The sequence below is a fragment of the Lichenostomus cassidix genome, chromosome 2 (assembly GCF_008360975.1).
Source record: "Lichenostomus cassidix isolate B80296 chromosome 2, HeHo_3.0, whole genome shotgun sequence".
Lineage (NCBI taxonomy): Eukaryota > Metazoa > Chordata > Aves > Passeriformes > Meliphagidae > Lichenostomus > Lichenostomus cassidix.
The window spans coordinates 67,993,028-68,007,652 of record NC_139482.1 but is presented as its reverse complement, the minus strand read 5'-3'; the positions used below and the strand labels follow the sequence as shown (position 1 = coordinate 68,007,652).

Sequence of the window (14,625 nt, the reverse complement as noted above, 5' to 3'; positions counted from 1 at the left end):
GATCCCTCCCTGAGCTGTGCAGGACTTGTAGACTCTTGCCCAGGCTTTTAATAACAATTCTCTTTTCTACCCGATAGACTTTTCTTCAGCCTATTCACAGACAGCACAGTCTGATCTGAGCCTGCTGCACACACATAAGAGTATCAGCCTGGAATTTGCTCTTCTCTTTGGAAGTTTTGTGTCCAAGTGACAGGCAAAAGACAAAATGGCTCTTGATGTAAATGGTTTTTCAATAACAAAGCCATAAAACTCATAGAGATACATGGCACCATAAAAATACTCTACCCCAGCTCCTGGCTTTCACTGTGCTTTTGTATAACACTTCCTTCCCCCTGCTGAGAATGGAAGAAGTCCTGGGTGATCAGAAATCCTGCCCTAGTGGGAGAGCTCCAGAAAAGCCAGTAGAACCATATCAGAACTAGATCATTGCAGAATTTAACCCAATGAATATTTTAATGTGCTTTTCTGCTTTCCATAAACTGGTATTTCTAGAGCTCAAGGTCACTCCTTGGATTGTACCAAAAACCCCCCCCAAAAACCAAAATACAACCCAAAAAAACCCCAACAACAAAAATATCCAGCCAAACTGGCTGCCATTTTTGCTCAGGAAACTCTTTATATTAAGTTGGAGTGTTTAATCTTCTTTATGTTAAATGAAAAAGAAATAAATAATAATTAAAATTATATGTACTCCCTAGAAGAAAGGGCAAAACATGTCCCAGTATGCAAAGTCATCTCAGCTGGCAAGGATCAATGTCTCAGTAATGCCTACTTGCCAGTGAAATACAACAATTCACTGCACAGGCAGATACGTGTCAAGGTCTGCTAAGAGATGATAAAGCCAGGCTGGAAATTAGTTCATCCCAAATGCCTGTGTATACACTGCAGAGCTTTCATTCATCCTGGGGGGAAGTCTGTAGGCCCATTTCTCATTCCAAAATAATTAGCCATCCGGCTCTTGCAATGAGTCTGTTCACCTTGCCAGGGCACAGCCTGGGTAGGAAATGGCATCGATCTGCTCTAGCCACACAAACTTCTCTGAAGCAGCTCCTGTGCAGCTTTACAGGCTCATTTCCTAGGAACATCCTCTAGGTATCTGTTTACCCTGGCATAGGGGCAGCAAAACAGCAATATAAAATGTCAGACAGAGCTTGTCAGGGCTTGTCAGGTTGGGAAGGGTTTCACTATTTCTCTTAGGGACAAATGCTCTGCACCTCACAGAGCCTAATTTTAATGGTGTGAGCATCACTTGGGAGGAGGGAGGCAAGACATTTGCCACTGTTATTACCTTAAGAAAACTCTTCAAACAGTTGACGCTTTTACAGCTTGGCTGTGGGAAAAATGTCAGGATTCTTAACTTGACAGCAGTCAAAAAGAAAAGCTGTATTAAGAGGGAACCCACACAGAAAGATTGGGAGACATATGCCTGGTTAACACCACCTTTCCAGGAGCTGCTTGGCTCACTAAAGCTATCAGTGTCACCTCATGGCAGTTTAGTCTCCATTTGGTTCTGGTTGGGTAAGTTTCCATAACATCAAATGGCAGATGGCACTAATTGGCACTGTGACTGGTCAGAAAAGTGAATAAAGATGTGAAGAGGCAGGACAGGCTCCCCCTGGGAAGTTCAGTCCCCTGGATTTAACTTGACTCTGCATCTCAGACAACATTTGACCAAAAAAACCAACCAGAGACTGGATTTTGGAACTGCTTGTACTGAGATCATACTAAATCTTAGCTTTTAGAGTATCAGAGAGAAACACTACTGATATATCCACAAGGGATACATTTCCTTTGTCAAGTGTAAAGAAGGTAGCTAATTAGAAGATACAGAATTTAGATCTACTGTGATTTTTTTTTTTATTACCAAAATAGCAGAAGCTACACAACCAAAGCAAGATACTTGTTTTGAATATAGCCTTCAGTTTTGCTTTTCTAAGATATTATCATATAAAAACTAAAGAGGTTTGAAAAAAGCAATCTAAAGTAGACCACTCACTCTCTACTATGGCCAGTCAAGACAAGGTACAGCTACAGCACAGAAAATCAGAAAGGAGGATATATTTTAAGAAGAATTTATCCTGATGTTCAGGAATGTCAAGTAGGAGCCAGGGCTCCATCAAACACAGGTCTCTTGTCTGAAGCATGGTCTCTGCCTTTTGTCAATATAGATCTCTTTCCCAGCTTTCAGACCACATCCTGTACCACTTATTGCTAATTAATCCCTGAGAGGTTTAGATATTTAATATTGCAACATGAGAAGACATCTTAGAAGCAAAAAGCCTAAATCAAAGGCACCTAGGTTTTAACCAAAGAATTAATCACAAAGGGCCAGACTGCCTCTGGAAGCAGAGCTCTGCTCCACGCAGGAGCAAATGGGTATCACCTCCAGATACATTGGAAATCTCAAGTCCAGGCCTGGAAAGAGCAGAAGCAGCACAGGAAGTGCTCTCACTTATGACGTTAGCCTGAACTCCAGTAAGGATACTGTGGGCAGAGGATCAACCAAGCCCCCAGTGTTCACTAGCAACTGGCAAGAAAACAAGAGGGAAGTGGGTCCAGGATTTTGCCAGAAGTAGTTTCCAGGTTAGAAGATTTACAACCAGTCACTTGCAAATGAAAACTAATCCATGGTCTCCATGACCTTTATGTTTGATAGAGGTATAAATATATTGGCAAGTGCTTGTAGAAAAGATGCCACAACAGAATGATTTTACTGAACATCGCTTGGTTCTGCTGGAGAAATATGACAAACTGACAGAAACCACTCCAAGGACTTCTGCCCATTGAAAAATGTCATAAAAAAGAAAACAATGAGTAATTTTACCTCTCTGCAAGGTGCTATTGCCCTGGCAACAGCCCTCCATGCCTATGGAACAGCTTAAAACACCACAAGTTGGCAAGACGTTAGTGGCTAGTCCAAGTTCATCTCTGTGGAGAAAGGCAGCAACACCTGAACTGCCCCATGAGCTCTGCTTGGGCTTCTCAAGCAGGGCTTGAAAGGATGCAAAGATATCACCCTTGTGCTCTGTGTGAAGATGCAGTCCCCCTGCCTGGAGCACTGACATGACAAAACGTAGCTCCCACATTCAGGGCAGCTACAGCTTTTGCGTTTACAGGCTCAGATTCCTAGTCGGTACAGATGGCACCATTATCTACTTCTCTTTAGTTTCCTATTGAAGTACACATTTAAACAGCATGAGAATGAGGGCCTGTCATCCCCTGGTTTGTCTGAAATTGTCATTATCTCTAGAGCACATGTCACAATGTCAAGATTGAAATAAATGTATCAGCACTTTACCCAGTTGACAGAACATGACACCATCTAAGGCAGTTGGCAGAAAAAAGTAGGTAAGACTGAAAAGTGTTCAAGGGAGGAGTAGGGGAAATGTAACAGCAACACATACAACTTTGGGAATGTTAGGTTTGCCTTGTGTTCCCATTCCCATGGGGTGATGTGGAACAGCTTATATGCAAGGTAAAGAGCATCCACACATCTTGCTCTTACTACTTGGAGGTCCTTAACTCCACAAGGTGCATCAGGCTGTCTTTGACTACAGTCACTGATAATTATAGCAAGTGAGCAGGTTTCTCCTAAGCCCTACGTTGGGCTTTATCTCAGATCAGTTTCCATCAGTCAAGCCAGTGTCAGATGACACTCTAGATTTGCAGAAGAGATCACCATTTGCCTTGCCAGCTCTAAGAGCCCAATGACAAGCTCTTCAGTTGGAAACTATTTTAATGGGAGCTCACAAGCACAGGAAGTAGTAAAACTTTTCCAAAATATCTAGTAGGGCAGAGCTCTCTCTCCAGCCTGTGGATGCTAGCAAGTAATAATGACCACATTTCAGTTAATAATTACCAGGTGCACCAGGTGACCAGACCACGCTGCCCAGGACAAAGATACAGGCTATTTCCACAATGTCAGGCAGCTGCTCCATCTGCTGGATTAAGCCTACAGCTAAAGCAGCTTAGCTCTACCCATGTCTCGTGCATGTGGCCCTCTGTGCCAGTCAGTCTGTGAATTGTAACTATGAATAGTTTTAGCAGCCCTCAGGGAGGTCATGAGTACTATGGAGGTCCTGGTGGTGTAGCAAGTTGAGTCATTGGAGTAAGGAATAAAAATGGTAAGGCCATGGGCATGCTGGATGGTGTCCAGCTATTCTCTGCTCAGACAGGCACTTGAAAGATAATTTGTGAAGTAATGTGACAGAAGTCAAACCATAAATGAAGTTTCTTAAAATACATAAACAAATAAGCATTGATGCTGCTGTTTCTGGGTTTCTAGGTTACACAGAATGTCAAGTGACTGATGATGCATACAGAAAGCTTTGCAACAAAGGAGATCAGTATTTGCTGAAACAGAGCACATTATGGGGTTTCTCTTTTGACAGAGCTGAATGCCAGCATGTTCAGTCTTCCACACTGATAGACCCAGTCAGCTCAGAGAAAAAAATTCTGTGTCACTCTACACCTTGTATGGTCATTTTTGTCAGGGTGAAATATGAGAATTTTTTTTCTTTCAATATACTCACTTTACACAGCTTTAAATGGCTACACAGGGATGTAAATCAAAGAGTGTTAGCCTTAACTGTAATCAAGAACTAAAAAAAAATAAAATAGTGCTGGGAAAAGACAGATGCCTTTCTTTAAAGTGACCATCATTCCTGGATATTGAATAGGATATTTCAGATTATTTACAGTGTGAAGATTTGGTTTAATTTGTGTCTTTTCTTCCCAGGGCAGATCGCATTTACTCTTATAAAACATAAAAAACCCCAAGTATAATGAAAATGAAGGCTGGAGCAAGGCAGTAATGAAAACTATATCAGAGTACAGTGCACCTGATACAGTCATAACTTCTCCATCAGTTGAGGCAAACTCATCTATTAAAAAAGCTACATAGAACACAGCTACTAATGCACAAAGATGTACAAAGGCTGTTAGACATGTCACAGTCATGAAAAGATTTCTTGTTGAGGAGGATCTTGTTTTGGGAACCAAGGACCAAGAGATTGGTATTTTCTCCCCAGCTGCGATGGAGAGATTGTGTGATAATGGGTTAGCTGTCATTTCCCCATCTGTGTGATGGTTATTGTAAGTACAATCTCTGTATCACAGCAAGGCCCCTTTCATCCTGGAAGTTTTAGCATAAATGTAATATATAATTCTTCTTAAATGAAATTATTGACTACATCTGCAAACTAAACTCTTGTCTGTATCCACCAGAATTAATTGCATACTCTGAGAGATGTCACTGAAAGAAATCTCAAAATATGAAAGAAGAAAGCGTGGCCTTCCTAAAAATTGCTGGGATATGAACTATCTTTTGGACTGGATATGTGTGCAGCTGTTTCATCTGCTGCTTTCCCAGTTTAATGGAATCTGCTGAGAACAATCAGCTCCTGTCCTCATTTATGATCTTTGGGTTAGAAGCTGGAACAAAGGACTAATGGCAGGGGTAGGTCTTTCCTCTCTGTTTTGATGATTTGAAAACACAACTGCTCAGTAGCCACAAGGGGCCTGTCCTGGCTGCCTGCATTTGCATCCTCATTCCTAAACCCTGAATCATGCTGGGAGCACTGAGATTTAGCCAAAGGACTGCATGAGATGACTCCAGCAGCAGCCATACCTGCAAGGGTTTACAGCCACACACCCCTTTCCCTTACTGCTCTCACCCTTGTCCTTCTGCCCCAGGTCTCCCTCATATTTTTGGTATTTCTTTATTGTATCTGGTCCAAGTAGACCAAAAATTCTGAGTGTGGGTTCTCTGGGCTGTAGCACGTGTGATATTAGACAGCTAAAGAATCTCACAGTAGCATAGCCCTTTCTTGGCAAGGAAAAACCCTCCCAAACCTGACTGGTGAAGTGTAGTTTGGAGTACTACACAGCCAGGAACACAAGTCAAATAAAAATACTCAGTATTGTGTTAAATGTCCCAGCAGATTTTACTCCTACTGCCTCACAAAGACTGGCAGAGATGTCTGTCAGAAGATATTTGGGAGACAGCTACATCAAAACACAAGGGTGACACATGCACAGAGCCTTTTATGATATAAATAGGATGTCATTAAAATTCTTTGTTACATGCAATGCTAAACACACTACTTCAGATTATTAACTTTGCAGTACCACCAGTGGTATAAGAGAAAAACCCAGGGCATTTCCCCTAAAAACACAAGATGCTGACAGTGTTCCGTAGCCAGGGATTGTTTTGTATTTCTTGTGGGTTTTGTAGTTAAAGTTAGAAGATAAAGGTCCATCCTTTGAGGCTTGCAAGCTCCTAATGAGCTTGGTTCTGTGGTGAGAGTTAGTGGAGCCTGATGCCTTTCTTGAACAAACAGGCTCTGTCTGCGCAATGTGTACACAGCTCAGTGAATTTACTGAGGGTGAACTGGGAGTACCTCACACTGCTTCCCACCCTCTGCTACTGACTCCTCAGAAACTGTCACCCACCCTGTCATATGTTAATTTAGGAAGAAGGTCCAGGCTGACAGGCTGTTAATAAGGGTATGGTGTCTCTTACTTACTGTAGTGAAGTTAATCCTGCTCATTGAAATTAACTGTGAAAAAAATTCAACCAACCACCAAAACAATGAAACCAAAAAGGCCAAAATCCCCATAAGCCTTACACCATAGACAGAATGAGTGTGAGCTGTCCAGATTCTCACTTACTCCTTCCCTAACTTAATAGAAAAAATAATCTCTACACTGAATCCATCACTAAGGTCTCTGCCAAGAGGGCTGTCAAAGGTGTCAAATAACACTGATTGGTGTATGATCTGCGTCTCATGATCTAAAAGAGATGACTGCATTTTGTGCTAGCTGAAGTGATGGCAAACTGAGCTTCAGGTGCACAGGCACTGCTGTAGAGCCCAAGCCTGAGGTGTGGGAGTCAGGCCCATGGAGCCACATTTTGGGTCCTCCCATACACAGGGCAGGGTACAGGGTCAGGGCGAGTCTGGCTCTGGTACACAGGCTAGGCTTAGCTGGATCCTGCCCTAGGATATTGTATCTGGTGGGAAATGTTTGGTTGCTCTTTGCAAAGAGATGATTTTGTGCCCGTTAAACCACACCTTGTTTACACTTGAACATAGTAGAGAACAGCTGTTCCCATTGCCATCAATATTCAAGATGAAGTTTTGAACCCTATCCATCTGGATGCCTAAGGGAATGCTATCTGAGCTATACTCTCCAAAGATGCTACAGATTTTCTGATCTGTGCTTTCACTGGCCCTGCCTTAAAACATTTGTTTACCTTTCCTGCCCATACACAGCAGAACCATTGAGAACATTTTTTCTTTTCCATGTCACTGACTCAAAGCTTTCTTTGGAATACTGTGATCTTTCCAAGGAAACTATACCACACCACACTATGTGTGTGGCACAACCTACACAACCTCAGTCAGGGGACAGTAGAGTAGTAGTAAAATGTATACCCTGGCTGCTATTTCTTAAGCTAGGATCTAAAAATCATTAATACTGATCCATGCCCAGAGCAAGTCTGATAGAGATTGGACATGCTCACAGAAACGCATTTCTGTCAGAAGCAGCTGGTGCACACAATGCAGAATTTATACATGTCACAGGATAACTAGATCCAGAAGCATCTTTCTAGATGGCAAAGATAAACAATAATTGCTCTGCCAGAGCCTGCTGAAAATTAGCTACTACATTGATATGTTTTTAGGAAACTGGAAGCAACAGATTTTAACTATACTGTACTGTACTATACAGTTTGTGATGCTTGGTTGTAAGCATTTTTGATCTGGGTTTAGGAAGATCTTTGTGTCTTTCCAACAACAGCAATTGAAATAGTGCTCTGCTGACACACATTGATCTCCTTGCAAAGCCAATCTATGTGTTAAGCTCCAAACAGTTGTTGATGTTTCTTGTCAGGTGCTGCTGTGCAACTGTTCACCTGATTCACCATGGAACCTCCCAGCCCCAGGGACTGGATAACAAAGTAGTTCCCACCACTTTAACTACAATCAGTTATTAAACTGATTCAGTTAGTCCTTCAGAAACTCCTTTGGGGACACGTGTAAAATTTATATCAGTTATGACTTAGAGAAATTTACCTTTCAGTTAGCAGGATGTCATATAAATTTAAACTTTGTTTCAGATTCATAAAATACCAAGCTAAGACATAATTGCTATCAGCCAAAACACTGTGTTTCCAAGTGATGTTTTCCATAACTGATTACAGTTAAATCAGTTCAACTATTTGTACAGATCAGCCCAAAATCCCCTGCTCCAATTACATGGGTTTTGGTTTCAAATGTTGAGCAATGTACAAGTGAATGACCCATCTGTCCCTGTGGTAAACAAAAGGGTAAGGCAGGCAGTACTTGACCCTGTTTTTAAAACAGCTCAACATGCCAAAAATGTGTTGAGGACTCAGAGTGAAATGGCAGCCGTAAAGAATTTGACACACAGATATTCCTTGCAATCCATCATCCCGCAGCTCCTCAAAGACCCCCAGCTTTAAGTACAGAGCATTTACCAAGTGTTGGGTTTCATGTACATATTTCTCTCCTGTGGTCATGCCAGACACTAATTATGGCCTTGTCTCTGTGGTGTGGCTGCTCTTATGATACCCAAGAGAATAGGTTCATGTTTCCAGAAGCTTGGAGCTGGCATTGCTGAAAACAAGTTGAAACAAAAGAAGCAGTTCAGCTGAATGCAAGTGCTCCTGGTAGGGCGATAATCCCAAACTAGTTTTACTTCAAACCACCAACTTCAGATTAATTAGCTATAAAACCCAGTTAAATAATTCAATTGAATTAATTTTAATAAAATTAAATAACATTAAAGAATAAAGATTTCTTCTAGGATGGGAGAGGAGCACCAGGGAAGACAGCCCCCTATGCTCTTACCTGATGGTTCTGCCAGTGCAAAAATAAGTGGCATCACATCCCTTCACTTCCCTATCTAGACTTGTTTAATCAGATCATCACCTGCTGCAGACTCAGCAGGAAGCAGCCTGGGACTCACTGGCAAACCAGTCTGGGGAGCAGGGTGCCCTCAGGTCAGGCTGGGGTGCAAGGGACAGGCCAGCTTGTGCTGCCAGGGTGGCAGAGCAGAGCTTGCTGCTGGCACACCTCAGGCTCCTGACACTGCCCAGCTGCTTGCCAGGGTTGGGCCGGAAGCCAATGAGCTTCTGAAGCTGCTTTCCTTTACTGCTCTGTTCTTAGCTAGCAGAGGGAGAAAGTGGGGATGAGGGGGTTGGCATAGGCTGAGCAAGGGCATTTTATTTGCACCACACAGGGGACAGGCTGCAGTCTCAGGAGGGGCTGGTGCTCACAAGAAAACAGAATAGCTTCTCAAGAGGTGAACAGCTCTGTTCACACTTTTTCTGTGACATTTCAACTGCACCTGCCTAAGGCCAGCACTGCTGTGCAGGGTGAAGTCTCCTCCTGCTGTCCACTGCCACCTGCTCTGCTTCTCCCTGTAAAAGTTTTTAGGCTTTTTCTCTACCTCATGGGGCACTAGGCTGGGTTTGACAGCCTCTTGGAGGAAGTTTGTATGCTGCATTACTGTTGTATTTCAGCTCAGTTAACAGGTAGTAGGTTCTTCCTCAATTTCATCACCAGTGGAGGATTTTTTTCCATTTCATGGACAAAAGTTTTAAGTCCTCTACTATATGGGGGGGGCACCAGGTTTCATAGCTTTGTGCCAAGCTATGTTGAATTATTATTTTCTTTCAGCTAGATTTCTTTGCAGGGTTGAGGTTAGCTTCAGTTTTTCCTGGATTAATTTCTTTTTCTGGGGTTCCCTTTGGAAAGTCTGTGCTGTCCAGGCAGATAATTCAGCTTCATTGCTACTGTTTGTTTCCAGTGTATTAGTACTGCTTGACACTACAATTTCATGAGTGCAACAGATGTGAATTCAACTACTTTGCTTTTGTTGTTCTTTAGCTTTAAGTGTGCCACTTAGCAGCAATTTGTGGTCTATAAAGTTTAAGTGTAAAACAATCCTCATTGTCTATCTACACAATGTCAGCCTGCCCTGCTGAAGCCTGTGTTGCTCCTTACCCACCCGAGGTAAGGCACTATCACAGGGCAGTAAAGAAAGAGCTGCTAATACTAAACACACTCCTTTCTCAGAGCACCTTCTCCTGCACTCCACTCCACACTCTTGTTGCTGTACTGCTGAAGGCCTGATGGATGGTCCCATGCTCATCCATACTGGCCATCAAACGCCTTTCAAAAATCAATTCACACACAGACAAGAGGGTCCATCATTTTGCAGGTTCATTTTTTTTCTGCAGGAACATGCAAGATGTCTCAGGGTTGAAGCTAGCCTTGTTTTAGCTATGCAACAATTTCTGCTTTCAACTGCGACTCTTGTGAAAGCTTATTGACACTCAATCCCGAAGAATGAGCCTCCATGCTCTCTCATTCTCTAATCATACTTGGCATTCCCTCTCACATCCAAACCTTCCCATGTTGTTAAGCAAATACACTGACACCCAGGCCATCCTTACAGAGCTTTGCAGAGACTCCCTGCACCCATGCTGAGAGCAGCCTGCTTCTCCTCTGCAGGCAAAATCTGCTGGGCAAAGAAAGACTCAGGTGTCAGATCTCTCTGATCTTAAGACTGGGCTAAGAATGGCTCTTTCGTGGCAGGACAATCAATGACTAATTCACCTGGGCCAGAGGTACTACAGCCTTGCTGCTCCTGTCATACCCTCTGCTCACCCTGGAGGCAATTCCTGTGAAAGCTGCCTTTGCCAGCTTTGCATAGCTGTGCTAGCTCTTCTGAAATAGGGATTCTTCGTAGAGAGCTCCTGCAGCCCCTTTCTACCCACTCCACCCACACAAACAGCATTCCCTGAATGAACTGGAAGGGTAAGAACAGAATTGGGAATAAGAAATCTTAAGGTGAGGTACTTGCAGGAAAGTGTGCAGTAAAAAATGAGAAGCGCTATGTCAGAAGTCATGGTGTGATTCACTTTGAGGCAGCACAAAGAGAGAGAGGGAAAGGGTTATTTTTCCTCCAAAAGCCTAAAAGGAAAGAAATATTGGGCTTGTGGAAAAATTCCTTGAAAGGACAAGGTGCTCAAGAAACAGGAGGAAAGCCACCGAGTGAGTCTAGTAAGACTTATTTTCCATTGGAGACATAGACAGCAGTTCTTCCAGAAGCACCAATATAGCATTTAAAAACAGCTCTGAACAATTATTGCCACAGCTTTGTAGCCTGATTCATAAGACTGCCATGATTCACAGGAAGCTTTTCTTTATCTCCTGAACAGAAAAGCAAGAAACAACTACTAAATGGTTGAGTATCTTCCAGGGCTTCTAGTTATCCATTTGTTAGGTTTAAACAGTACAAAACACCAAGGAAGAAACAGACAGCAGAGAACTACTTCCCAAGGGACCAGAACAGAGATGGACAGTGGTAGATACCACTGAAAGGTTATTTCACACTGGGGCCAGCAGGGGTGGAGGACAAAGATAATGCCAGACAGGGCACAGGATAAAGTGTAGTGCCTTCCCTTACAGCACAGTGCTTTGAGTTGTGCCTTCAGGGCAGTGCCTACCACAGCACCCTGTAGGCAGCACTGCAGGATTGCCAGAATGCCATTTCAGGCCCAGAGGCTCTTTATACAATGGTTCAGGCAATGGTTCTGCCAGGGCCTGACACAGCTGGAGGAAGGTGGTTGTAGGCAATATGATCCACTCTGAAAAACAGAAGGTGTTTGTTTAGTTATCTGCCTCCTCAACCAATGTAATTTTGAGACATGATTTCTCATGTCCTGGTTTTCAAACGGATTGCAATGGGAAATACATCAAATGAAAAATGGGTGGACTTCTGTCGAGATTACTTTTGTCTGTAAGTCTTTAAAAGTACTGTAAATGAGTGGCAATCCAAAACCAGCAGCTTTGATGGGGTTTTTGATTCAAAAGATCTTGTTTTATCATCTTTATTAAATACAGGATTCAAATAATGTAAACAAAAAGAAAATGGCATCTTAGATGGTTACAGCATTGTGACCTTGCAGTAGGCTTGGCTCTGGATCTGTTTTCTTCTAGCAAAGAAGTCACTAGGTTTAACCCAAAGGAGAAAGCATTATTCCTCACCTAAGCTCAGTCTCAGCTGCCACCCAGTGGAATTAGGAATCTCTGCATTATGCCAGTGGCTCCTACTACTGCCTCATCACTCTTGCCTACAAGTTTTTAAAGGCCAGCAACAAGATTTGATTTATCTGCTGCATTTTCTGCCCATAGATTCATGCAGCACTTCAGAGAAATATCACAATTCCCATTTCTCAGAGAAACTGAGGCACAAGAGCCAAGCAATCTGTCTGGTCATGCTGCAGGCCAGAAACAGAGTTGAGGACAGACCATGCCTCTCCTGGTAACGTCCTAAACATGGTTGGCTGCTGATTCAAAGAAGATCTTATGGGTTCATGATTTGAAGCAGAGGCAACAGTGCCAAGCAGGAAATAGAGACAAAGACACAATGGAGGCTGGGGGTGGGATTAAGCCTATTACCTTTAACCTGGACAGCCTGCTCCCTTCTCTTTATGGTCTTCTGTGTTTGCTTACAACTAAAATGAGCAAGCAGTCTAGTTTAAGAGATGTCTGCAGGGATTTCGCAAGCTGTCATGAACTATCTTTCACTCTAGGAGAGCATGCTCTGGTTACTGCAACAAAAGCCTTGGCATATGGTGGGATGTAGAGGTGAAAGACAGAGTTGTCTGTACAGCTGGAGGTGCAGCTCCATGAAATAAATGGTCAGCCAGAAAGCCAGAGGTACTAGGAGTGAAGAGAAAGTGCTACACAGAGGCAGGCACAACCCTAACAAAAGTGCAGATGGAAACTATCCTTGTGTCAGGCTATGGCCACCTCAGGTATGTCATGTTCCTCTTGCACATATCAGGTCTTATGGGAGCCCTCAAGTCCAAAAATCCCTCCTCTGTCCACCAACAATTAACATAAGCTTTAAGCTTGTAGGAGTTATCTCAGTGAAATAAAATTGGGAACAGCTGGAATGTTTCTTCCCCATCCTATGCAGGCACACAGCTCTGAGCTGCAGCTCTGTCATAACACTGACAAAGGCTGGTAAATGCCATGCCCTGGGATGGATGGAAAGCCCCTAGATATAGGTAGTGGCAGAAAGAGAAGGTACCTATTTCTGAAGACAATATGTATGCATGCATACATTTGTGCATGCATCTATACCTCTATCTAAATATATATATGCATATGTTGCTTGAAAGATTATGAACAATGTCATATTTACAAGAGATAGAGATTATAAAAAGGCAAGCAAAGCCAAACCGTCTCCGACCTACATTACAATGTCAGGATAAACACACAAATAAGTTGTTTTTCAGAAGAGGAATGCTTCATGCCTTCTGCTGTGCTCCTGAAGAACACTCAGCAAAAGATAATCACCAGTAAGGAGAACAGAACTTTTCTATAAGCTTTATCTTGCTCCTTAAATAGATAGATTTGAAAAGCACATCTCCCAAGCCTCCAACCTAGGTAGCACATAACACAGAGAAGTGACCATTGGAATTTAAAGGGTTCAGGGGAGACTGCTCAGCAGCCAGCAACTCAGCTATTCTTGGTCAAAGGGGAGTCTTGCCTTTCAACTCACTTTCTAATTTGCTGTGATTTTACTCCTTGTATGGGGAAAGGCCCAGCAAACACTGAGAAAGAGGTGAACACACATGTTCAGCTCTTTGCCAAAGTCCCTGAAGACCCACTGTAGTTTGACAATATTTTCACTTTGTCACTGAAAGCCTGCTTGAAACCAAGAGCCAACAGTGACCCAGTGCCACAGAGTAATCCCAGATTGCAGTAGCATTATCTCTATTTGATGGCATCATCAACCAATGACAAAAATGCCCCTTGCTAGATTTGCCAAATGGAAACTATTTCAGAAGCTTTCATTTGCAAGCTTTATATCTTCAAGATAAAAAAATGACCTACTTACCTTTTTTGCATACTTCTGGAAGAAAAGACACTTTCTAGTGCTGTGTGAGAGAATTTTAAAACAGTTTCCATTAAAAAAAAAAAAAAAAGCCTGAACAGAATTTGCAACAGCAACAAGCCTCCCTTCGTATTATCTACTTAAACTCATGCACCACTGCATCAAAACTGCAACTGGTACAAATCAGTGGCTGACTAACTTCATGGATCAAGGACCAAATGATGCTGATAAGGAAGATGAAGAGCATGAGCCAAGGTCTGAAACTCAGGCAGCTTCATGCATCCAGATCTAGGTATACAGAAAAATCTAAACAGAGCAACTCCATGAAAGCACCATAGTTCAATGTGAGGGGAACAACTGGGCGGGGAAAGGAGATCTATGTACATAGAAACCTTATTTACCCAACTATCTTTGTTATTTAATCTGTTGCTCTGGTTTCACTGTAAATTGAATCCAGAGAACGTACTCTGCCAGCCAATCATGTAATGCTGGACAACATGTCCAGGCACACAAGCTGCTAAGTTGCCACCAGCCTTCAATGTGGAGCCATATAATACACACAGCTGGGCTGATGGGCTTATCCTCTCTCTAAACAGGCTTTGACAGGTAAGATATCATCATGCTCTGGCTAGACAGTTGGACATGTAGACAGCAGACTGCATGTATATAGTGCTATCTGTC

The 14,625-nt window shown here is 42.7% G+C and overlaps 1 long non-coding RNA gene across 1 annotated transcript in view; it reads right to left on the bottom strand.

Annotated features, from left to right (window-relative positions):
* LOC146441567 (uncharacterized) overlaps positions 1-14,206 on the bottom strand; it is a 30,159-nt gene extending 15,953 nt beyond the window's left edge. Inside the window, exon 1 of the long non-coding RNA XR_014849963.1 lies at positions 13,948-14,206. This is a non-coding gene — a long non-coding RNA (uncharacterized LOC146441567). The remainder of the gene's footprint in view (positions 1-13,947) is intronic.
* Between the last annotated feature and the right edge of the window lie 419 nt (positions 14,207-14,625).